This window comes from Scyliorhinus torazame, chromosome 31 (genome assembly GCF_047496885.1).
Source record: "Scyliorhinus torazame isolate Kashiwa2021f chromosome 31, sScyTor2.1, whole genome shotgun sequence".
In the NCBI taxonomy this organism is placed as follows: domain Eukaryota; kingdom Metazoa; phylum Chordata; class Chondrichthyes; order Carcharhiniformes; family Scyliorhinidae; genus Scyliorhinus; species Scyliorhinus torazame.
In genome coordinates this window covers 8,661,147-8,686,351 of record NC_092737.1, presented here as the reverse complement: position 1 = coordinate 8,686,351, position 25,205 = coordinate 8,661,147, and the positions used below count along the sequence as shown (strand labels likewise).

The 25,205-nt window shown below is 52.7% G+C and overlaps 1 long non-coding RNA gene and 1 pseudogene across 1 annotated transcript; both read left to right on the top strand.

Annotated features, from left to right (window-relative positions):
* Positions 1–1,285: 1,285 nt before the first annotated feature.
* LOC140404801 (uncharacterized) lies at positions 1,286–2,658 on the top strand. Its single transcript, XR_011938589.1, has 3 exons — positions 1,286–1,381; positions 2,096–2,244; positions 2,332–2,658. It is a non-coding gene; the product is annotated as an uncharacterized lncRNA (long non-coding RNA).
* A 17,097-nt stretch (positions 2,659–19,755) lies between these two features.
* The window catches only part of LOC140404560 (regulation of nuclear pre-mRNA domain-containing protein 2-like), a 17,704-nt pseudogene continuing 12,254 nt past the window's right edge, over positions 19,756–25,205 (top strand).

Genomic DNA, 25,205 nt, shown 5'->3' with positions numbered 1-25,205 from the left:
CCTCTCTTCCCCCCCCCCTCCTCTCTTCCCCCCCCCCCTCCTCTCTTCCCCCCCCCCCTCCTCTCTTCCCCCCCCCCCTCCTCTCTTCCCCCCCCCCCTCCTCTCTTCCCCCCCCCCCTCCTCTCTTCCCCCCCTCCCTCTCTTCCCCCCCCCTCCTCTCTTCCCCCCCCCCTCCTCTCTTCCCCCCCCCTCCTCTCTTCCCCCCCCCTCCTCTCTTCCCCCCCCCTCCTCTCTTCCCCCCCCCTCCTCTCTTCCCCCCCCCTCCTCTCTTCCCCCCCCCTCCTCTCTTCCCCCCCCTCCTCTCTTCCCCCCCCCCTCCTCTCTTCCCCCCCCCCTCTCTCTTCCCCCCCCCTCCTCTCTTCCCCCCCCCCTCCTCTCTTCCCCCCCCCCTCCTCTCTTCCCCCCCCCTCCTCTCTTCCCCCCCCCCTCCTCTCTTCCCCCCCCCTCCTCTCTTCCCCCCCCTCCTCTCTTCCCCCCCCTCCTCTCTTCCCCCCCCTCCTCTCTTCCCCCCCCTCCTCTCTTCCCCCCCCCTCTCTTTCCCCCCCCCCTCTCTTTCCCCCCCCCCTCTCTTTCCCCCCCCCCTCTCTCTCCCCCCCCCTCTCTCTCCCCCCCCCTCTCTCTCCCCCCCCCCTCTCTCTCCCCCCCCCCTCTCTCTCCCCCCCCTCCTCTCTCTCCCCCCCCTCCTCTCTTTCCCCCCCCTCCTCTCTCCCCCCCCTCCTCTCTCCCCCCCCCTCCTCTCTCCCCCCCCCTCCTCTCTCCCCCCCCCTCCTCTCTCCCCCCCCCCTCCTCTCTCCCCCCCCCTCCTCTCTCCCCCCCCCTCCTCTCTCCCCCCCCCTCCTCTCTCCCCCCCCCTCCTCTCTCCCCCCCCTCCTCTCTCCCCCCCCCCTCCTCTCTCCCCCCCCCCCTCCTCTCTCCCCCCCCCCCCTCCACTCTCCCCCCCCCCTCCTCTCTCCCCCCCCCCTCCTCTCTCCCCCCCCCCTCCTCTCTCCCCCCCCCCCTCCTCTCCCCCCCCCCCTCCTCTCTCCCCCCCCCCCTCCTCTCTCCCCCCCCCCCCTCCTCTCTCCCCCCCCCCCCCTCCTCTCTCCCCCCCCCCCCCCCCTCCTCTCTCTCCCCCCCCCTCCTCTCTCTCTCCCCCCCCCTCTCCTCTCTCCCCCCCCCCTCTCCCCTCTCCCCTCTCCCCCCCTCTCCCCTCTCCTCCCTTTCCCCCCCCTCTCCTCTCTCCTCCCCCCTCCCCCCTTCTTGGCAATCTGACAAATAGCAAGCTGAAAAATTACTCCATTTTGCAGGTGGACTTCAGTCGAGGGACCCAATGGAATTTGTCTGTGCTGTAACCATGGAAACTGTGGACGGGGAAATGTCCTCCACCAGCAGTTAAGAGCCGGTAGGTATATCCAGAGGGAGGACCTATTTTCACCAACAGAGAATATTAATAAGCCAGAGGCCCAGACCAATGCACTTGTGGGGGGGGGGGTACAAATAACGGGACGCCCCATTGATCGTGGCAGGGCCAGAAGAGCCCGCCACCGACCAATAAGGGGTCACAACACTCTGCGTGGGGGTGGGGTGTGTGTGGGGACGTCCCACCCCCCCGGTTGGCTGAAACTAAATGCCACATTTGCGTTATTCTTGACATGAGGTTGTCCCACCCCTGTAAACATCGCAATGTCTGTTCCCAATGAAGCTCCAGTTATTTGCACCAAACATCACAGGAGGGAAATCTGCCAGCCTTATCTGGTCTGGCCTACATGTGACTCCAGATCCACAGCGATGTGATTGGCTCTTAACTGCCCCTCTGAAACGGCTTGGCAATCCACTCCGGATAGGCAGCGGATGCTTACCTTGTCGGTGATACCCACATCCCGGACTGCCAGTGACTCCACAACACTCTGTACCGCTCTCATGCCTGCCTCTGATCGCAATGCTTCAATTGGGTGTGAGCCTGCTCAGGAATTCCCTCTCTGCCTCTACCCTCCTTTTAAAAGGTGCTCATAGACAAACTCTCTCCTTTGACCAAGGTTTCTGTCACCTGTTCTGTATCTCTCTGCTTTAAACCATTAATGGTCCTGTGTAAATCAACGTTATTGTTGTTGTTAAGTGTCTCAATCTCCGGGTGACCAGTTAAGGACGGAAGGCGAGATTCAGATGAGGCCCTTGGAAATCCTGGCAGCTGACCCTAGAGACCTGGCTCCTCGAGTGCAGACGGAAGGCTGGAATGAATCGAGTGGACGGGGCCACCCGAGCACGGTAAGGATGCTGAATTGCCCGGCTAGCTCCAATCTCGCCGCTTCACTTGAGGACTAACCTGATTTGTTGCTCTCTCCCCTTCCTCAGATGGTGTGGATCTGAAGACCATGCTGATCCTGATGGGGGTGGTGGGGGCTGTGGCATTGCTGCTGTCTGGGCTGTTGGTTGGAGGGGCTGTAATGTGTGGGGCCTTTACCATTTTTAACCTGTACGGCAAACTGGGCAAACCCTCCATTTAGCCACCCGGCCTACAATTGGGGAGTGGGCCCCCATTTGCGCTGAGTTTCCTGACTAATGACAGCTACTTGTCATTGGGCCACCACCACTAGCTCTCTACGGGGGATGTGTTATTTGACCTGGTCCCTGATTGGTTTTAATAAATGTAATGGCATTGCTTTTTTGACATTAAATAGAAAAATATTACCAAATGCCTATTTTTCTTTGTTTTTGGGGGGGGGGGGGGGGGGGGGGGGGGGTTGGGGTAGGCCCGAGGCCAGGATTTTGTATTCCCTGGGGGTAGGCCCGAGGCCAGGATTTTGTATTCGCTGGGGGTAGGCCCGAGGCCAGGATTTTGTATTCCCTGGGGTAGGCCCGAGGCCAGGATTTTGTATTCCCTGGGGGTAGGCCCGAGGCCAGGATTTTGTATTCGCTGGGGGTAGGCCCGAGGCCAGGATTTTGTATTCCCTGGGGTAGGCCCCGAGGCCAGGATTTTGTATTCCCTGGGGGTAGGCCCGAGGCCAGGATTTTGTATTCGCTGGGGGTAGGCCCGAGGCCAGGATTTTGTATTCCCTGGGGTAGGCCCGAGGCCAGGATTTTGTATTCCCTGGGGGTAGGCCCGAGGCCAGGATTTTGTATTCGCTGGGGGTAGGCCCGAGGCCAGGATTTTGTATTCGCTGGGGGTAGGCCCGAGGCCAGGATTTTGTATTTGCTGGACGTAGGCCCGAGGCCAGGATTTTGTATTTGCTGGACGTAGGCCCGAGGCCAGGATTTTGTATTGCTGGGGGTAGGCCGTGCCTGACCCGGATGAGAATATGTTGGCTGCTTGTCCTGACTCCTTCAGTTGTTCGGAAGCGAGCACCAGTTGGAGGTGCGCCCACTGACAGGGAGCCAATTGAACGCAATTTGATGTGGCCCGTCTCCCTTTCTGGTTGACGGGTGGGCTGATTGGCCAGATGGGCCTTCACGCTTTAGCTTCAACCTTAATCCTGGGTGAAACATGGTGTCTGGGGTTGGTGTTTGATTGTGCTGCCCACGACACTGGGGTGAATTCTCTGCCTCCCTGGCCACTTGTTCCTCGACAGGGCACAGTTGCCGGCAGTGGGAGATCACCTACTGAGGTTGACTATTGGAAGAGTTTCCCCATCTCCTTCCATTGAGTGTGCAGACCCAAGGTGCAAAACAGTTGACTGAGTAACTATTGTTTCGGCACTTTGACATGCTGCAGTCTGGAGCTATGGATAATGATGGGTTGATCATACATGGTTTACCAGCAATCTCCTGATCACCTGCCAATTTGAAAGAATTTGCTGTCCATCCCTATTGCCCTGGAGTCCTGCTCAGCCATTTTGGAGTCCACCACATTGCTGAGGGCCACATGTTAGGCCAGACTGGGTTTGGAGGGCAGATTTCCTTCCCTCCAGGACACTTGTGAATAAATCAGATGGGTTTTTACAATAAGCGACAAATTATTTCATCAGACTTTTAATTGCAGATTTGTTTAATTGAATTTGCCTGCTCTGGTGGGATTCGAACTCTGGATTACTAACCAGTGACAATATCACTCTGCCAGTAACTGACTGTCTTCCACTGCAGGTTGATGGTCAGCCTGTTTGTCTGTTGTGAACAAAGCTCTGTGGCCAGCAAGTTCTGGACTTGTTCCAGCTCCTGGCTCAAGAGGTGATGATCACACTGACTATGATCTTGAGGAGTGTGCATTATGACACATCTGATCATAGGGAGGAAGTTTGCAACGGGGTGTAGATGGAGTTGGCAAAAATTGTCAGGTGTGTATTGCACTGACACTGGTGAGACCTGCGGCTTGAGAACTGTGTGCTGTTTTTGTTCTTGAGGGTTTCACTTGGAAACTGTTCAGAGAAGGTTCTCTGGGATGAAGGGGTTCTCTTAATGAGGAAAGATTGAGCCTATTGTTATGATATGCAGACACACACATAATGATATACAGACAAGCAGCTTATAGACACCGAGACCAGGACATGACCAATAAGCAGGCAGGACACTCGGGTGGGATCTAACTATAAAAGACATGAGGTACTCTCACTCCGCCTCTTTCCGCTGATGAACATCTAGAGAGTCAGTCAAGGGTGTTGTTACAATCTCACACCTCCAGCACGTGGCGAAGAGCTAGTCTGATTCAGTCAGACAGAGTAACCACACTTAAGTTAGCAGAGAGTCGAACTCTGAGAACTGTGCTATTAGTTCAATAAACCTGATTGAACTAACTTCAAAGTCTGGAGTATCTTTCTGATCTAAGCTGCAGCCAGTGTTAGACCAGTGTACCTAAAACGACATGATACCAGGAGACTACTAATTTAAGGGCTTACCTCCATCCATTCTGTGCCGACCAGCACATGTATCCCGGCATCATGGAGAAGATTCAGGCTCCTCACCAGCTCAGGACCTCCGGCAATCTCGGTGCCAACTGGCGGTGAGGTGGTCTGATCAGAACTTTAGATATATCTGTGGAGGTTTGATGGGGAAGATGCTATTCCCTTTGTTGGGAATCTAGAATTGGAAGACCGTTTCAAAGGGTCTCCCCAATTTTAAGTCTGAGACGAGGAGGAATTTCTTCTCCAGAAAGTTATTGACCTTTCGAACTCTCTTCTCCCAGAGATTAGTGGAGATTGAGTCACCAATTATTCAAGGCTTCATGAAGGAGTTATGGGAGGGGGGGGGGGAGGGGGGGTTGGAGGAGTTAACACCACCATTTAAATCTGCCATTATCCTATTGAATTGTAGGACCGGTTCAAGGGGCCGAGTGGCCTATTTTCTGTGCCTCTCCCCTCCTATTTCCTGCCCTTTATTTTGAAGGGAAGGTCATTGGTGAAGCAGCGGAATGTGTTTCACTGATGAGACCCTGCCCTGAGTGATTCCTGCAGGAATATCCTGGAGGCTGAGGTGATTGATCTAACCACCACAATCACCTTCCTCCTTGAGACCATAAGAAATGGGAACAGGAGGAGCCATGCAGCCCTTTGAGCCTGCTCCGTTATTTAATAAGACCATGCGCCTTCTCACCGGAGTCCTTCATTCCCCCACTGGTTTAAAAATCTCTCGATCGCGGCCTTGAAAATGTCCAAGTAATTGACCTCCGCAGCTCCCCGGGGTAAAACATTCCAAAGATTCACTTCCTCAAATGAGCTCCTCATTCTGCAGCTGTGCCCTTTGGCCTGAGTCTCCCATGAGTGGAAACATCCTCACAACATTCACCCTGTCCGATTTTCCCCTCTTTCCCCCCCACCCCCGTAAGAATAGTCTTCTGAATTCCCAAGGAGTACCGACCCAACCTGTTTAATCTTTACTCCCAGGATCATCCTGGTAAACCTCCTCTGCACTGCCTCCAATGATACTGATTTCAGAAATAAGGGGACCAAAACTGTACCCGGTATTCAGAATGAGGCCTGACCAGTACCTTGTACAGTTTCAGCAACACCACTTTATATGTATGCTCCAGACCCCTTGAAATAAAAGCCAGCATTCCATTTACCCTCCCTATTACCTTCTCCACCTCTTATGGGTTTCATGAACAAGGACCACCCCCCCCCCCCCCCCCCACACAAGTCTCTTTGTGCTACAACTTTCTGCCATCTCTCCATTTAAATCACAATGTGCCTTTTCATTCTTTCTTCCCATTTTCCCACATTGAATTCCATTTAGCCAATTTTTCGCTCACTCACCTTAACCTGCCAATATTTCTCTGTAAATTATTTATACTCTCCTCCCAACTTACCTTCCCTCCCTGCCCTTAGTGACCATAAAGGTTAGGGGGGGGGGGGGGGGGGGGTTATTGGGTTACGGTGGAAGTGAGGGCTGAAGTGGGTTGGTGCAGACTCGATGGGCTGAATGGCCTCCGTCTGCACTCTTGTTCTATGAATGTATAGTATGGAGAGTTGTGGTCCCTGCAATGATGCCCATGGCACTCTGCTGGTTACGGCACTCTTGTCGCCTTCTCGCCAAGGTGTTCTTTGTGTTTACTGCATTTCAATCCAGGGACTCAACCTTGGTACCTTGTACATCCAGCTGCCTGCCTAGGTCTGGTCACCACCTTTTACCTGGAATCTGTTTCCCAGTCTGATATCTAACTATCTATGACAACTACCATCTAGAAGGACGAGGGCAGCAGATAACCTGGGAACCCCACCACCTACAATTTTTCTTCGAAGTCACTCGATTTAATAAAAAAAAAAAATAATCTTCCATTGCAATGGAGTTACTGTGAAAATCCCCTAGTTGCCACACTCCGGCGCCTGTTCGGGTACACCGAGGGAGATTCGCCTAACAAGTCCGTCTTTTGGGACTTGTGGGAGGAAACCGGAGAACCCGGAGGAAATCCACGCAGACCCGGGGAGAATGTGTGGACCCCGCACACGGTGACCCAAGCCGGAAATCCAACCTGGGACCCTGGTGCTGTGAAGCAACAGTGTTAGCCACTGTGCTACCATGCATTATGTGCAATATCATCCTGACCTGAGACTATATCAGCGTTCCTTCACTGTCGCTTTGTCAAAATCCTGGAACCCCATCCCGAACAGCACTGGGTGTACCTACACCTCACGGACTGCAGCGGTTCAAGAAGGCGGCTCACCCACTACCTTCTCAATATGAGCAATAAATGCTGGCCTAACCAGTGGTGTTCACAGGAATGAATTTTTCAAGAAAAGGATCTTCTAGGTTTCAATAAGATAGAATCCCTAGTGCAGAAGTAGGCCATTCGGCCCATCTGGTCTGCACTAACCCTCTGGAAGAGTACCCTACCTAAGCCCACTCTCCCGTAATCCCACCCAATCCACACATCTTTTGGACACTAAGGGGCAATTTGTCCATGGCCAATCCACCTAACCTCGCGTTGTTTTAAACTCCAGAGAATACAAACCCAATTTACTCAACGTCTCATTATAGGATAACCCCCTCATCCTAGGGATCAATCCAGTGAATCTTTGCTGTTGTGTTCTGTGGTATTATGGTACCCGAGAGGCTGAAGTACCATTGGTAGAACCTGTATGCTTGCTATTGGCTAGAGTGTATAATAACTCTGCCCTGATAGGCGGGGTATAAGAACCCGTGCCGTCCCAGTGGCCCTCATTCTGTACCTGAGCTGCTGGGGGAAACATCGAGCTTATTAAAGCCTTCAGTTGGACTACAACCTTGTTTTAGTGGTCATTGATAGTGCATCAATTTAATAAGCTTGATTTTTAAGAAGGATGGAGCTCCGAATCAAGCCGGAGTGTCTGCAACTCAGCCCCCACGCGGCGAACTCAGCGGCAATCTTTAAGCACTGGCTGGCGTGTTTTAAAGGGTATCTCAAGACTGCAGAAAACGCACCCACGGGAGAGCAGAAACTGCACGTCCTGCACTCGAGGGTGAGCCCGGAGATCTACACCCTCCTCAAGGAAGCAGAAGACTTCGATGCAGCAATCGAGCTGCTAAAACGACACTATAGTCGCCCGGTAGAGCAGGTCTACGCTCGGCATCTGCTTGCAACAAGACCGCAAACCCCTGGGGAATCGTTGGAGGAATTCTACCGCGCACTACTGGTGCTGGGCAGAAGCTGCGGCTGCCCGCAAGTTTCGGCGAACGAACACACGGATCTCTTAGTCCGGGACGCTTTCGTGGCAGGTATGCTAACATAGAACATAGAACATAACAGCGTAGTACAGGCCCTTCGGCCCTTGATGTTGCGCCGACCTGTGAAACCACTCTAAAGCCCATCTACACTCTTCCCTTATCGTCCATATGTCTATCCAATGACCATTTGAATGCCCTTTGTGTTGGCGAGTCCACTACTGTTGCAGGCAGGACATTCCACGCCCTTACTACTCTCTGAGTAAAGAACCTACCTCTGACATCTGTCTTGTATCTATCTCCCCTCAATTTAAAGCTATGTCCCCTCGTGCTAGACATCACCATCCGAGGAAAAAGGCTCTCGCTGTCCACCCTATCCAATCCTCTGATCATCTTGTATGCCTCAATTAAGTAACCTCTTAACCTTCTTCTCTCTAACAAAAACAGCCTCAAGTCCCTCAGCCTTTCCTCATAAGATCTTCCCAACATACCAGGCAACATTCTGGTAAATCTCCTCTGCACCCTTTCCAATGCTTCCACATCCTTCCTATAATGCGGCGACCAGCCACCTCTCAGCCCAGCGCTGCAGCTTATCTATGTCCCTCTGTAACTTGTAACATCCTTCCGCACTGTCCACAACTCCACCGACTTTAGTGTCATCTGCAAATTTACTCACTCACCCTTCTACGCCCTCCTCCAGGTCATTTATAAAAATGACAAACAGCAGTGGCCCCAAAACAGTTCCTTGTGGTACACCACTAGTAACTGGACCTTGTGGTACACCACTAGTAACTGGACTCCAGTCTGAATATTTCCCATCAATCACCACCCTTCTTCCAGCTAGCCAATCTCTGATCCAAACTGCTAAATCACCCTGAATCCCATGCCTCCTTATATTCTGTAGTAGCCTACCGTGGGGAACCTTATCAAACGCTTTACTGAAATCCATATACACCACATCAACTGCTTTACCCTCATCCACCTGTTTGGTCACCTTCTCAAAGAACTCAATAAGGTTTGTGAGGCACGACCTACACGTCACAAAACCATGTTGACTATCTCTAATCAAATTATTCCTTTCCATCCTATCTCTTATAAACCTTTCCAAGATTTTGCCCACAACAGAAGTATAGTCTATAGTTACCGGGGTTGTCTTTACTCTCCTTGAACAAGGGGACAACATTTGCTATCCTCCAGTCTTCTGGCACTATTCCTGTAGACAAAGATGACTTAAAGATCAAAGTCAAAGGCTCAGCAATCTCCTCCCTAGCTTCCCAGAGAATCCTAGGATAAATCCCATCCGGCCCAGGGGACTTATCTATTTTCACACTTTCCAGAATTGCTAACACCTCCTCCTTATGAACCTCAAGCCCTTCTAGCCTAGTAGCCTGAATCTCAGTATTCTCCTCGACAACCTTGTCTTTTTCCTGTGTGAATACTGACACAAAATCTTCATTTAGCACCTCTCCTATCTCCTTGGACTCCATTTGTTTATTCCTGACATATCTATAGAAAGCTTTAGCGTTATCCTTGATCCTACCTGCCAAAGACTTCTCATGTCCCCTCCTGGCTCTTCTTAGCTACTAGCAAACTTGTAACTCTTGAACGCCCTAACTGAACCTTCATGTCTCATCTTTACATAAGCCTCCTACTTCCTCTTGACAAGTGTGTTTCAACTGCTTTAGTAAGCCACGGTTCCCTTGCTCGACCACTTCCTCCCTGCCTGACGGGTACATACTTATCAAGGACACGCAGTAGCTGTTCCTTGAACGAGCTCCACATTTCCATTGTGCCCATCCCCTGCAGTTTTCATCACCCATCCGCCAGCGTCTGTTAGAGAAAGACACCCTAGGTCTTGGGGAGGCACGGGCCCTTGCAGGTTCCCTGGACATGGCCTCCAGAAACGCCCGCGCCTACGTTCCCGATCGCGTGGCAGCCCCCTGGGCAGCGTGGAACACCGCAGCGGCCGACCCAGAGACTTCCCCCGTTCCCCCGCATGCCTGCACTGCAAGGCGGCCCGGCAACCCCGAGGGGCCCCGCTGCTACTTTTGCGGGTAGGCCAAGCACCTCTGCCAACGCTGCCCGGCCCGCGCATCCACCTGCAGGGGATGTGGCAAAAAAGGCCATTTCGTGGGGGTATGTCAGGCCTGAGCGGTGGCCGCGGTCTCCAGCGGTGAATCCGGACCGCCGCCACAAACTTCTCCACGGGCCCCGTGTGGCCAGCGGTCGCCGCCACCCCCATATCCCAGGGCCACGTGCGGACCCTGGGCGCCGCCATCTTGTTCCACGCTTGAGCGATGGGTGCCGCCATTTTGTGCACCCCCAGCCATGTGCGACCTATGGGAGACGCCATCTTGGATGAACCCCCAAGACCCCAGCTTGGCCGACCACACACTGCCTGAACAGAATTCCCAACTACTGCGATTGGCCTCTGTGACTCTGGATCAGTCTCGACCTCAAACACTCTCAACCGCTACGACGACCGTTTTCATCAACGGGCACGAGACGTCCTGCTTAATTGACTCTGGGAGCACGGAGAGCTTCATACATCCCGATACAGTAAGGCGCTGTTTCCCCCCTCATCCACCCTGTTAATCAAAAAATCTCACTGGCCTCTGGTTCCCACTCAGTGGAGATAAAGGGGTTTTGTTTAGTAAACCTCACAGTCCAGGGAAGGGAGTTCAAAAATTTCCGTCTCTACGTCCTTCCCCACCTCTGCGCGGCTACACTCCTGGGTTTAGACATCGGGGCTGTTTACCACAGGGCTAAATTGCTGGCTTTGAAAGCTGACCAAGGCAGGCCAGCAGCACGGTTCGATTCCCGTAACGGCCTCCCCGAACAGGTGCCAGAATGTGGCGACTAGGGGCTTTTCACAGTAACTTCATTTTCAGGGTAGAGGGGTCAATTACTAGGGGGCATAGGTTTAAGGTGAGAGGGGCAAGGTTTAGAGTAGATGTACGAGGCAAGTTTTTTACGCAGAGGGTAGTGGGTACCTGGAACTCGCTACCGGAGGAGGTAGTGGAAGCAGGGACGATAGGGACATTTAAGGGGCATCTTGACAAATATATGAATAGGTTGGGAATAGAAGGATACGGACCCAGGAAGTGTAGAAGATTGTAGTTTAGTCGGGCAGTATGGTCGGCACGGGCTTGGAGGGCCGAAGGGCCTGTTCCTGTGCTGTACATTTCTTTGTTCTTTGTTCTTTGTAACCTTCAAAGTCTGACCTTCCAATTCGGCGGGCCTATACCCCCCCCCCCCCCCCCCTTACTGTCTGTGGCCTCGCGACCCTTAAGGTCGACCCGCCTTCCCTGTTTGCAAACTTCACCCCGGATTGCAAACCCATTGCCACCAGGAGCAGACGCTACAGTGCCCAGGACCGGATCTTTATTAGGTCAGAGGTCCAAAGGCTACTGAGGGAAGGGGTCATTGAAGCAAGTAACAGCCTGTGGTATTATCAGGTATTGCGGTACCTAAGAGGCTGATGACCATTGGTTAAACCTAGGAGTTGACCATTGGCTGTTGATACGTAGCTCCGCCCTTACAGGCGGAGTATAAGAACCGGTGCTGTCCCAGCAGCCTTCACTTTCTGTACCAAAGCTGCTGGGAAACAAGTTCTAATCGATTAAAGCCTTCAGTTATGAAATCACTTCGTCTTGAGTATAATTGATCGTGGATCAATTACAATCAACTAGACTTGAGCTTGAAGAAGGGATCTCCGAATCAAACCGGAGTGCCTACAACTCCGCCCCCACGCGGAGAACTCGGCTGCAATATTTAAACACTGGCTGGCGTGCTTTGAAGGCTACTCCCTCAGACGAACAGAAAATGCATCTCCTGCACTCGGGTCAGCCCTGGGATCTACACCCTTATCGAGGAGGCGGAGGACTATGATGCCGCGATCGAACTGTTAAAAGGACATTATATCCGCCCTGTAAATCAAGTCTACGCACGTCATCTGCTTGTAACTAGACTGCAAAGTCCCAGGGAATCGTTGGAGGATTTCTACCGGGCATTACTGGTGTTGGGCTGAAACTGTGGCTGCCCGCAAGTTTCGGGGAGCGAGCACACAGAACTTTTAATCAGGGATGCCTTCGTAGCATGTATGGGCTCCTCAGATCCGCCAAAGACTCCTAGAAAAGGACCTCTGGGGCAGCACGGTAGTGTTGTGGATAGCACAATCGCTTCACAGCTCCAGGGTCCCAGGTTCGATTCCGGCTTGGGTCACTGTCTGTGTGGAGTCTGCACATCCTCCCCGTGTGTGCGTGGGTTTCCTCCGGGTGCTCCGGTTTCCTCCCACAGTCCAAAGATGTGCAGGTTAGGTGGATTGGCCATGATAAATTGCCCTTAGTGTCCAAAATTGCCCTTAGTGTTGGGTGGGGTTACTGGGTTATGGGGATAGGGTGGAGGTGTTGACCTTGGGTAGGGTGCTCTTTCCAAGAGCCGGTGCAGACTCGATGGGCCGAATGGCCTCCTTCTGCACTGTAAATTCTATGATTCTATGACACCCTGGGACTGAGAGAGGCATGGGCCCTGGCAGGGTCCATGGACGTAGCCTCCCAAAACGCGTAGTCCTATGCGCCCGACCGCGTGGTGGCCCCCTGGGCTGCATGACACCCCGCAGCGGCAGCCCCACAGACCTTCCCCCTGACCCTGCAGGCCTGCGCTGCGAGACGGCCCGCTAACGCCGCCGGGCCCCGCTATTTCTTCTGCGGGCAGGCGAATCATCCCCGCCCGCGCTGCCTGGCCCACACCGCCACCTGCAAAGGGTGCGGCAAGAAGGGCCATTTTGTGGGGGTCTGCCAGGCCCACGCCGTGGCCGCGGTCTCCAGCGACTCCGGACCACCGCAGCAACCCCCCCCCCCTTCTGGCCCCGACCGGCCAGCGTTCGCCGCCACCCCCCCCCCCCCCCCTATCCTAGGGCCACGGGCGTGGCCATCTTTCCCCCCGGATACCACGCTGGACGGGTGGGCGCAGCCATTTTGTCCATCCCTGCCGCCATCTTGTCCATCCAAGGCCACAACGTGCGACCCATGGGAGATGCCATCTTGGATGGGGCCCCAGGTCCCCAGCACGGCCGACTACACGCTGCCCGGTCAGAAGTCGCAACTGCTTCATCTGGCCTCGGTGACACTGGACCAAAAGTCGACCTCGGACACTTGCAACAGCAACAACGATGGTCTTCATCAACGGCCATGAGATGTCTTGCCTGATTGACTCTGGGAGCACGGAAAGCTTTGTTCACCCCGACATGGTAAGGCACTGTTCACTTGTTACCCACCCTAACCAAAGGATCTCCCTGGCCTCCGGGTCACACTCGGTGAGGATAAAGAGGTTCTGCCTAGCGAACCGCACTGTCCAAGGCAGGAGATTCAACAATTTCCACCTGTATGTCCTGCCGCACCTCTGCGCGGCTATACTCCTGGGGTTGGACTTCCAATGTAACTTGCAAAGCCTGACCTTTAAATTTGGCGGCCCTATACCCCCCCCCCCCCTTACTGTCTGCGGCCTCGCGACCCTTGAGGTCGACCCGCCTTCCCTGTTTGCGAACCTCACCCCGGATTGCAAACCCGTCGCCACCAGGAGCAGGCGGTACAGTGCCCAGGACCGGACCTTCATCAGATCAGAGGTCCAAAGGCTGCTGAGGGAAGGGGTCATTGAAGCTAGCAACATTCTCTGGAGAGCTCAAGTAGTGGCAGTAAAGACCGGGGAGAACCATAGGATGGTCACTGACTACAGTCAGACCATCAACAGGTTTACGCAGCTGGACGCGTACCCCCTCCCCGTATAGCCGACCTGGTAAACAGGATCGCGCAATACAAGGTCTTCTCCACGGTGGATCTCAAGTCCGCCTACCACCAGCTACCCCTCCGTAATAGTGACCACAAGTACACTGCCTTCGAAGCAGATGGGCGGCTCTATCAATTTTTAAGAGTTCCCTTTGGTGTCACTAATGGGGTCTCGGTCTTCCAGCGAGAGATGGACCGAATGGTTGACCGGTACAGCTTACGTGCAACGTTCCCGTATCTGGATAACGTCACCATCTGCGGCTATGACCAGCAGGACCACGACACCAACCTCCGCAAATTTCTCCAGACCGCGAAAATCCTTAACTTAACATACAATAAGGATAAATGCATATTTAGCACCGACCGTCTAGCCATTCTAGGCTACGTAGTGTGAAATGGAGTTATAGGCCCCGACCCTGAGCGCATGCGCCCCCTTATGGAGTTCCCCCTCCCTCACTGCCCCAAGGCCCTGAAGCGCTGCCTAGGGTTTTTCAGTTACTACGCCCAGTGGGTCCCTAACTACGCAGACAAAGCCCGACCCCTAATCCAGTCCACAACCTTCCCCCTGTCGACGGAGGCCCGCCAAGCCTTCAGCCACATCAAAGCAGACATTGCAAAGGCCACGATGCGCGCCATCGACGAGTCCCTCCCCTTCCAGGTCGAGAGCTCTGGCGGCCACCCTCAACCAAGCGGGCAGGCCCGTGGCCGCCTTCTCCCGTACCCTCCATGCTTCTGAAATTCGCCATTCCTCGGTCGAAAAAGAGGCACAAGCCATAGTTGAAGCTGAGACATTGGAGGCATTACCTGGCCGGCAGGAGATTCACTCTCCTCACGGACCAACGGTCGGTTGCTTTCATGTTCGATAATGCACAGTGGGGCAAGATAGACGACAAGATCTTGCGGTGGAGGATAGAACTCTCCACCTTCAACGACGATCTTGTACCGTCCGGTGAAGCTGAACGAGCCTCCTGATGCCCTGTCCTGCGTCACTTGTGCCACTGCACAAGTGGACCGCCTCCGAGCCCTCCACGAGGACCTCTGCCACCCGGGGGTCACTCGTTTCTTCCACTTCAAGACCCGCAACCTGCCCTACTCCATCGAGGAGGTCAGGACAGCCACCAGGGACTGCCAAATCTGCGCGGAGTGCAAACCGCACTTCTACCAGCCAGAGAGGGCACACCTGATAAAGGCTTCCCGTCCCTTTGAACGCCACAGCATGGATTTCAAAGGCCCCCTCCCCTCCACCGACCGCAACACGTATTTCCTGAACGTGATTGACGAGTTCTCCCGGTTCCCATTCGCCATCCCCTGCCCCGACATGACCGCAACCACCGTCATCAAGGCCCTCCATAGCATCTTTGCACTGTTCGGGTTCCCCGCTTACATACATAGTGATAGGGGATCCTCCTTTATGAGCAACGAACTGCATCAATTCCTGCTCAGCAGGGGCATTGCCTCAAGCAGGACGACCAGCTATAACCCCCGGGGAAACGGACAGGTGGAGAGGGGGAACGGAACGGTCTGGAAGACTGTTCTACTGGCCCTACGGTCCAGGAATCTCCCAGTCGCCCACTGGCAAGAAGTCCTCCCGGTGGCCCTCCACGTCATCCGGTCGCTGCTCTGTACAACTATCAATCAGACACCTCATGAACGTCTCCTTGTTTTCCCCAGGAAGTCCTCCTCCGGGACCCCGTTCCGAACCTGACTAGCGACACCCGGACCCATTCTGCTTCGGAAGCACGTGCGGGCGCACAAGTCGGACCCGTTGGTCAAGAGGGTCCATCTGCTCTATGCTAACCCCCAGTACGCCTACGGGGCGTTCCCTGACGGCCGGCAAGATACGGTCTCCTTACGGGACCTGGTGCCCGCCGGAACCCCACGCGCACCCGAACCATTGCCCGCACCTCACTGGAGGGTCAGTGCTCCTGCCTAGGCCCGCCCCCCCCCCCCTACAGGCGCCGCCCCCCCCCCCCCCCCCCCGTGTCAACCGTTTGCCCCAACAGTGCCGCCTAGGGGTGACTAAGCTGCCAGGGAGGCCGGAACCACGCTCCTGGAGTCGCAACCACCTGGACCCCCACCAGAATCACCACTGAAGCCCAGACGATCCAGAAGGACGACCAGGCCACCCGATCGACTGATTGCTTCGCTGTGACTTAACCGTGACGAACACTTTTTGTAAATATTCTTGACAGCCCTGTAAGGAGTAAATATTCTTGACAGCCCTGTAAGGAGGTATCACGGTACCTCCATATCCGATCATACCATGTTAAAGGCGACTGTTACCACTGGTCACCACCCCCGCCGGACTCTTTTTTTTTTTTTTTTTTTTTAAAACAGGGGGTGAATGTGGTACAGGGGGTGAATGTGGTATTATCAGGTATTGCGGTACCCAAGAGGCTGATGACCATTGATTAAACCTCGGAGATTACCATTGGCTGTTGATTGGATTGGTTTGGATTTGTTTATTGTCACGTGGACCGAGGTACAGTGAAAGGTATTTTTCTGCGAGCAGCTCAACAGATATAAGTACATGAGAAGAAAAGGGAATAAAAGAAAACACATAATAGGGAAACATACAATGTAACTACATAAGCACTGGCATCGGATGAAGCATACAGGGTGTAGTGTTAATGAGGTCAGTCCATAAGAGGGTCATTTAGGAGTCTGGTGACAGTGGGGAAGAAGCTGTTTTTGAGTCTGTTCGTGCGTGTTCTCAGACTCCTGTATCTCCTGCCCGATGGAAGAAGTTGGAAGAGTGAGTAAGCCGGGTGGGAGGGATCTTTGATTATGCTGCCCGCTTTCCCCAGGCAGCGGGAGATGTACATGGAGTCAACTGGATGGGAGGCAGGTTCGTGCGATGGACTGGGCGGTGTTCACGACTCTCTGAAGTTTCTTGCGGTCCTGGGCCGAGCAGTTGCCATACCAGGCTGTGATGCAGCCCGATAGGATAGGAGGCTTTCTATGGTGATACGTAGCTCCGCCCTGACAGGCGGGGTATAAGAACCGGTGCCATCCCAGCAGCCTTCACCTTCTGTACTGAAGCAGCTGGGGAACCAGTTCTAGTCGATTTAAAGCCTTCAGTTATGAAATCACTTCGTCTTGAGTGTAATTGATCGTGGATCACAGTCCCTGGAGAGCTCAAGTAGTGGTGGTAAAGACCGGGGAGAAGCACAGGATGGTCATCGTCTACAGTCAGACCATCAACAGGTTTACGCAGCTGGACGCGTACCCGCTCCCCCGCATATCCGACCTGGTAAACAGAATCGCGCATTATAAGGTCTTCTCCACGGTGGATCACAAGTCCGCCTACCACCAGCTACCCCTCCGCACTAGTGACCGCAAATACACTGCCTTCGAGGCAGACGGGCGGCTCTATCACTTCTTAAGGGTTCCCTTTGGTGTCACTAACGGGGTCTCGGTCTTCCAGCGCGAGATGGACCGAATGGTTGACCGGTACGGTTTACGGGCAACATTCCCGTATCTCGATAATGTCACCATCTGCGGCCATGACCAGCAGGACCACGACACCAACCTCCGCAAATTTCTCCAGACCGCGAAAATCCTTAACCTAACATACAATCAGGATAAATGTGTGTTTAGCACCGACCGCCTAGCCATTCTCGGCTACGTAGTGCGAAATGGAGTTATAGGCCCTGAACGCAAGCGCCCCCTTATGGAGTTCCCCCTCCCTCACTGCTCTAAGGCCCTAAAACGCTGCCTAGGGTTTATTAGCTACTACGCCCAGTGGGTCCCCAACTACGCGGACAAGGTCCGTCCCCGATCCAATCCACAGCTTTTCCCCTGTCGATAGAGGCCCGCCAGGCCTTCAGCTGCATCAAAACAGACATTGCAAAGGCCACGATGCACGCCATCGACAAGTCCCTCCCCTTCCAGGTCGAGAGCGATGCGTCCGATGTAGCTCTGGCGGCCACCCTCAACCAAGCGTGCAGACCCGTGGCCGCCTTCCTCCGTACCCTCCATGCTTCCAAAATCCGCTACGCCTCAGTCGAAAAGGAGGCCCAGGCCATGGTAGAAGCTGTGCGACACTGGAGGCATTACCTGGCCGGCAGGAGATTCACTCTCCTCACTGACCAACGGTCGGCTTTCATGTTCGATAATGCACTGCGTGGCAAGATAAAAAAACGACCAGATCTTGCGGTAGAGGATCGAACTCTCCACCTACAACTACGAGATCTTGTATCTTGAAGCTAAACAAGCCTCCTGACCCCCTGTCCCGCGGCACATGTGCCACCGCACAAGTGGACCGCCTCCGAGCCCTCCACAAGGACCTCGGCCACCCGGGGGTCACTCGCTTTTTCCATTTCGTCAAGACCCGCAACCTGCCCTACTCCATCGAGGAGGTCAGGACAGCCACCAGGGACTGCCAAATCTGCGCAGAGTGCAAACCGCACTTCTACCGGCCAGAGAGGGCGCACCTGATAAAGGCTTCCCGTCCCTTTGAACGTCTCAGCATGGACTTCAAAGGCCCCCTCCCCTCCACCGACCGCAACACGTACTTCCTGAACGTGATTGACGAGTACTCCCGGTTCCCATTCACCATCTCCTGCCCCGACATGACCGCCTCCACCATCATCCAGGCCCTCCATAGCATCTTTGCACTGTTCGGGTTCCCCGCTTACATACACAGCGATAGGGAGTCCTCCACATACACGTGCTCCCTTCCCGTCTAGGGGTGACGAAGCTGCCATGGAGATCGAAGCCACGCTCCCGGAGTCACAGGCGCCCTAGCTCCGCCCTGATAGGCTGGGCATAAGAACCTGTGCCGTCCCAGCAGCCCTCATTCTGTACCTGAGCTGCTGGGGGAAACATCTAGCTTATTAAAGCCTTCAGTTGGACTACAACCTCGTTTTGGTGGTCATTGACCGTGCATCATGTTCCAACTACATATTTATAGAAACCAAAACTGGACAAAGTACTCCAGGGCTGGTCTCACCAAAACCCTGCACAGTCCTATCCAAGTACAAGACTTAGATTTGATGGTGGCACAGTAGCACAGTGGTTAGCACCGTTGCTTCACAGCTGCAGGGTCCCAGGGTCGATTCCCGGCTTGGGTCTGCGTGGATTTCCTCCGGGTGCTCCGGTTTCCTCCCACACTCCAGTTTAGGTTGATTGGGCATGCTAAATTGCTCTTAGTGTCCAAAAAGATTAGGTGAGGTTACTGGGTAAAGGCGATAGGGTGGAGGTGTGGCCTTCGGTAGGGCGCTCTTTCCAAAGGGCTGGTGTGGACTTGATGGGCTGAATGGCATCCTTCTGCACTGTAAATTCTATTTGATAAATTGCAAACTTCACACATTTCTGACTCTCGAGTAATAATTACCCTGAGAAAAATTGAAACCACGTCTGCCTCTTGGGTAACTATAGTATTACCGCACCCCAACCCTCTATGGGTCCTCTGACCACCTGACCCTCCCACTGACCACCTGAACCCCCGCTGACCCCCCTGCTGACCACCCTGCTGACCAACTGACCCTCCCGCTGACCACCTGACCCCCCCGCTGACCACCTGACCCCCCCCCCCCCGCTTACCACCTGACCCTCCTGCTGACCACCTGACCCATTGCTGACCACCTGACCCTCCCGCTGACCACCTGACTCATTGCTGACCACCTGACCCCCCCCTGCTGATTGGCGGGTGAATGCGCAGCTCTGATTGGCGGGTGAGGGGGCTGCTCTGATTGGCGGGTGAGCGGCAGCGCTGATTGCCGGGTGAATGGCCCGCTCTGATTGGCAGATGAGGGGGCCACTCTGGTTGGCGGCAGAGGGAGCCGTTCTGAGTCAATGGGCCACACTGATTGGGTGCTCAGCGGTTGCTCTGATTGGCGGGTGAGCGGCTGCAGTCTGACCTCCGGCCGCCAGCGTCGCTGCCGCTGGAAGCGGGGGACCGGAAGTGCAGGGCGGAGCGGGGGGACAGGGACAGAGGGGGAGCGGCCGGAAGTGCTGCCTTGGAAAGAGGGAAGATGGTGGAGAAGAAGCGGGAAAGTCTGGGTAAGAGCCCGGCCTCCAAATCCCCCAAACCCCAACCTTCCCGCACACACTCTGTCACATTCCCTCTCTCATTCTCTCTCTCTCACTCTCTCTGTCACATTCTCTCTCTCTCTCTGTCACATTCTCCCTCTGTCACAATCTCTCTCTGTCACATTCTCTCTCTCTCTCTGTCACATTCTCTCTCTCTCTCTCTCTCTCTGTCACATTCTCTCTCTGTCACATTCTCTCTCTGTCACCTCTCTCTCTCTCTGTCACATTCTCTCTCTCTCTGTAAAATTCTCTCTCTCTCTGTCACATTCTCTCTCTCTCTCTGTCACATTCTCTCTCTCTCTGTCACATTCTCTCTCTGTCACATTCTCTCTCTCTCTGTCACATTCTCTCTCTCTCTGTCACATTCTCTCTCTGTCACTCTCTGTCACATTCTCTCTCTCTCTCTGTCACATTCTCTCTCTCTGTCACATTCTCTCTCTCTCTCTGTCACATTCTCTCCCTCTCTGTCACATTCTCCCTCTGTCACATTCTCTCTCTGTCACATTCTCTCTGTCACCTCTCTCTCTGTCACATTCTCTCTCTCTCTGTCACATTCTCTCTCTCTCTCTGTCACATTCTCTCACTCTCTCTGCCACATTCTCCCTCTCTCTCTCTGTCCCATTGTCTCTCTCTCACATTCTCGCTCTCTGTCACAATCTCTCTCGGTCACATTCTCTCTCTCACTCGGTCACATTCTCTCTCTCACTCAGTCACATTCTCTCTCTCGCTCTCTCGGTCACATTCTCTCTCTCGCTCTCTCGGTCACATTATCTCTCGCTCTCGGTCACATTATCTCTCGCTCTCGGTCACATTCGCTCACTCGGTCACATTCTCTCGCTCTCTCGGTCACATTCTCTCCCTCTCTCTCTCTGTCACATTCTCGCTCTGTCTGTCACATTCTCTCTCTGTCTGTCACATTCTCTCTCTGTCACATTCTCTCTCTGTCACATTCTCTCTCTGTCACATTCTCTCTCTGTCACATTCTCTCTCTGTCTGTCACATTCTCTCTCTGTCTGTCACATTCTCTCTCTGTCTGTCACATTCTCTCTCTGTCTGTCACAATCTCTCTCTCGCTGTCACAATCTCTCTGTCACATTCTCTCTCAAATTCTCTCTCACATTCTCTCTCTCTCTGTGACATTCTCCCTCTCTCTGTCACATTCTCTCTCTCTCTCTGTCACATTCTCTCTCTCTCTGTGTCACATTCTCTCTCTCTCTCTCTGTCACATTCTCTCTCTCTCTCTATCTCCGTCATATTCTCTGTCACATTCTCTCTCTCTCGGTCACATTCTCTCTCTCTCGGTCACATTCTCTCTCTCTCTGTCACATTCTCTCACTCTCTCTGTCACATTCTCTCTCTCTCTCTCTCTCTGTCACATCCTCTCTCTCTCCCTCTCACTCTCTCTGTCACATTCTCTCTCTCTCTCTCTGTCACATTCTCTCTCTCTTTCTGTGTCACGTTATCTCTCTGTCTGTCACATTCTCTCTCTGTCTGTCACATTCTCGCTGTCACAATCTCTCTCACATTCTCTGTCACATTCTCTCTCACATTCTCTCTCTCTCTGTCACATTCTCCCTCTCTCTGTCACATTCTCTCTCTCTCTGTCACATTCTCTCTCTCTCTGTCACATTCTCTCTCTCTCTCTCTCTGTCACATTCTCTCTCTATCTCCGTCATATTCTCGGTCACATTCTCTCTCTCGGTCACATTCTCTCTCTCTCTGTCACATTCTCTCACTCTCTCTGTCACATTCTCTCACTCTCTCTGTCACATTCTCCCTCTCTCTCTGTCACATTGTCTCTCTCTCACATTCTCGCTGTCTGTCACATTCTCTCTCGGTCACATTCTCTCTCTTACTCTCTCGGTCACATTCTCTCGCTCTCTCGGTCACATTCTCTCTCTCTGTCACATTCTCTCTCTCTGTCACATTCAATCTCTCTCTGTCACATTCTCTCTCTCTCTGTCACATCCTCTCTCTCTCCCTCTCTCTCTCTGTCACATTCTCTCTCTCTGTCACATTCTCTCTCTCTCTCTGTCACATTCTCTCTCTCTCTCTGTCACATTCTCTCTCTCGCTGTCACAATCTCTCTCTGTCACATTCTCTCTCACATTCTCTCTCTCTCTGTCACATTCTCCCTCTCTCTGTCACATTCTCTCTCTCTCTTCACACTTGGAGTATAGTGTTCAATTCTGGTCGCCACACTACCAGAAGGATGTGGAGGCTTTAGAGAGGGTGCAGAAGAGATTTACCAGAATGTTGCCTGGTATGGAGGGCATAAGCTATGAGGAGCGATTGAATAAACTCGGTTTGTTCTCACTGGAACGAAGGAGGTTGAGGGGCGACCTGATAGAGGTATACAAAATTATGAGGGGCATAGACAGAGTGGATAGTCAGAGGCTTTTCCCCAGGGTAGAGGGGTCAATTACTAGGGGGCATAGGTTTAAGGTGAGAGGGGCAAAGTTTAGAGTAGATGTACGAGGCAAGTTTTTTACGCAGAGGGTAGTGGGTGCCTGGAACTCACTACCGGAGGAGGTAGTGGAGGCAGGGACGATAGGGACATTTAAGGGGCATCTTGACAAATATATGAATAGGATGGGAATAGAAGGATACGGACCCAGGAAGTGTAGAAGATTGTAGTTTAGTCGGGCAGTATGGTCGGCACGGGCTTGGAGGGCCGAAGGGCCTGTTCCTGTGCTGTACATTTCTTTGTTCTTTGTTCTCTGTCACATTCTCTCTCTCTCTGTCACATTCTCTCACTCTCTGTCACATTCTCTCTCTCGCTGTCACATTCTCTCTCTCTCTATCTCTCTCCGTCATATTCTCTGTCACATTCTCTCTCTCGGTCACATTCTCTCTATCGGTCACATTCTCTCTCTCTCTCTCTCTCTGTCACATTCTCTCACTCTCTGTCATATTCTCTCTCTCTGTAACATTCTCTGTCATATTCTCTCTCTCTCTCTCACATTCTCTCTCACACATTCTCCCTCATTCTCTGTTACATTCTCTGTCACATTCTCTCTCTCTCTCTGTCACATTCTCTCTGTCATATTCTCTCTCTCTGTCACATTCTCTTTCTCTCTCTCTCACATTCTCTCTCTCTCTGTCACAATCTCTCTCTCCTCTCTCTCTGTCATTCTCTGTCATATTCTCTCTCTGTCATATTCTCTCTCTGTCATATTCTCTCTCTGTCATATTCTCTCTCTGTCACATTCTCTCTCTCTCTGTCACATTCTCTCTCTGTCACATTCTCTCTCTCTCTGTCACATTCTCTCTCTCTCTGTCACATCCTCCCTCTCTCTCTCTCTGTCACATTCTCTCTCTCTGTCACATTCTCTCTCCCACATTCTCTCTCTCTGTCACATTCTCTCTCTCTGTCACATTCTCTCTCTCTCTCTCTGTCACATTCTCTCTCTCTCTCTCTCTGTCACATTCTCTCTCTCTCTCTCTGTCACATTCTCTCTCTCTCTCTCTGTCACATTCTCTCTCTCGCTGTCACAATCTCTCTCTGTCACATTCTCTCTCTGTCACATTCTCTCTCACATTCTCTCTCTCTCTGTCACATTCTCCCTCTCTCTGTTACATTCTCTCTCTCTCTCTCTGTCACATTCTCTCTCTCTCTCTGTCACATTCTCTCTCTCTCTCTGTTACATTCTCTGTCACATTCTCTCTCTGTCACATTCTCTCACTCCCTCTGTCGCATTCTCTCTCTGTCACATTCTCTCTCTCTCTGTCACATCCTCTCTCTCTCTCGGTCACATTCTCTCTCTTACTCTCTCGGTCACATTCTCTCGCTCTCTCGGTCACATTCTCTCTCTCGGTCACATTCTCTCTCTCTGTCACATTCAATCTCTCTCTGTCACATTCTCTCTCTCTCTCTCTCTCTCTCTGTCACATTCTCTCTCTCTCTCTGTCACATTATCTCTCTCGCTGTCACAATCTCTCTCTGTCACATTATCTCTCACATTCTCTCTCTCTCTGTCACATTCTCCCTCTCTCTGTCACATTCTCTCTCTCTCTCTGTCACATTCTCTCTCTCTCTGTCACATTCTCTCTCTCTCGGTCACATTCTCTCTCTCGGTCACATTCTCTCTCTCTCTCTCTATCACATTCTCTCACTCTCTGTCATATTCTCTCTCTCTGTAACATTCTCTGTCATATTCTCTCTCTCTCTCACATTCTCTCTCACACATTCTCCCTCATTCTCTGTTACATTCTCTCTCTGTCACATTCTCTCTCTCTCTCTGTCACATTCTCTCTGTCACATTCTCTCTCTCTGTCACATTCTCTTTCTCTCTCTCTCACATTCTCTCTGTCACAATCTCTCTCTCTCCTCTCTCTCTGTCGTTCTCTGTCATATTCTCTCTCTGTCATATTCTCTCTCTGTCATATTCTCTCTCTGTCATATTCTCTCTCTGTCACATTCTCTCTCTATGTCACATTCTCTCTCTATGTCACATTCTCTCTCTCTCTGTCACATTCTCTCTCTCTCTGTCACATCCTCTCTCTCTCCCTCTCTCTCTCTCTGTCACATTCTCTCTCTCTGTCACATTCTCTCTCCCACATTCTCTCTCTCTGTCACATTCTCTCTCTCTCTCTGTCACATTCTCTCTCTCTCTCTCTGTCACATTCTCTCTCTCTCTCTCTGTCACATTCTCTCTCTCTCTCTGTCACATTCTCTCTCTCTCTGTCACATTCTCTCTCGCTGTCACAATCTCTCTCTGTCACATTCTCTCTCACATTCTCTCTCTCTCTGTCACATTCTCTCTCTGTTACATTCTCTCTCTTTGTCACATTCTCTCTCTCTCTCTGTCACATTCTCTCTCTCTCTGTTACATTCTCTGTCACATTCTCTCTCTGTCACATTCTCTCACTCCCTCTGTCGCATTCTCGCATTCTCTCTCTGTCACATTCTCTCTCTCTCTGTCACATCCTCTCTCTCTCTCGGTCACATTCTCTCTCTCGCTCTCTCGGTCTCATTCTCTCTCTCGCTCTCTCGGTCACATTCTCTCTCTCGCTCTCTCTGTCACATTCTCTCTCTCTGTCACATTCTCTCTCTCTCTCTCTCTGTCACATTCTCTCTCTGTCACATTCTCTCTCTGTCACATTCTCTCTCTCTCTCACATTCTCTCTCTCACATTCTCTCTCTCTGTCACATTCTCTCTCTCTGTCACATTCTCACTCTGTCTGTCACATTCTCTCTCTGTCTGTCACATTCTCTCTCTGTCTGTCACATTCTCTCTCTGTCTGTCACATTCTCTCTCTGTCACATTCTCTCTCTCTCTGTCACATTCTCTCTCTCTCTGTCACATTCTCTCTCTCTCTGTCACAATCCCTCTCTGT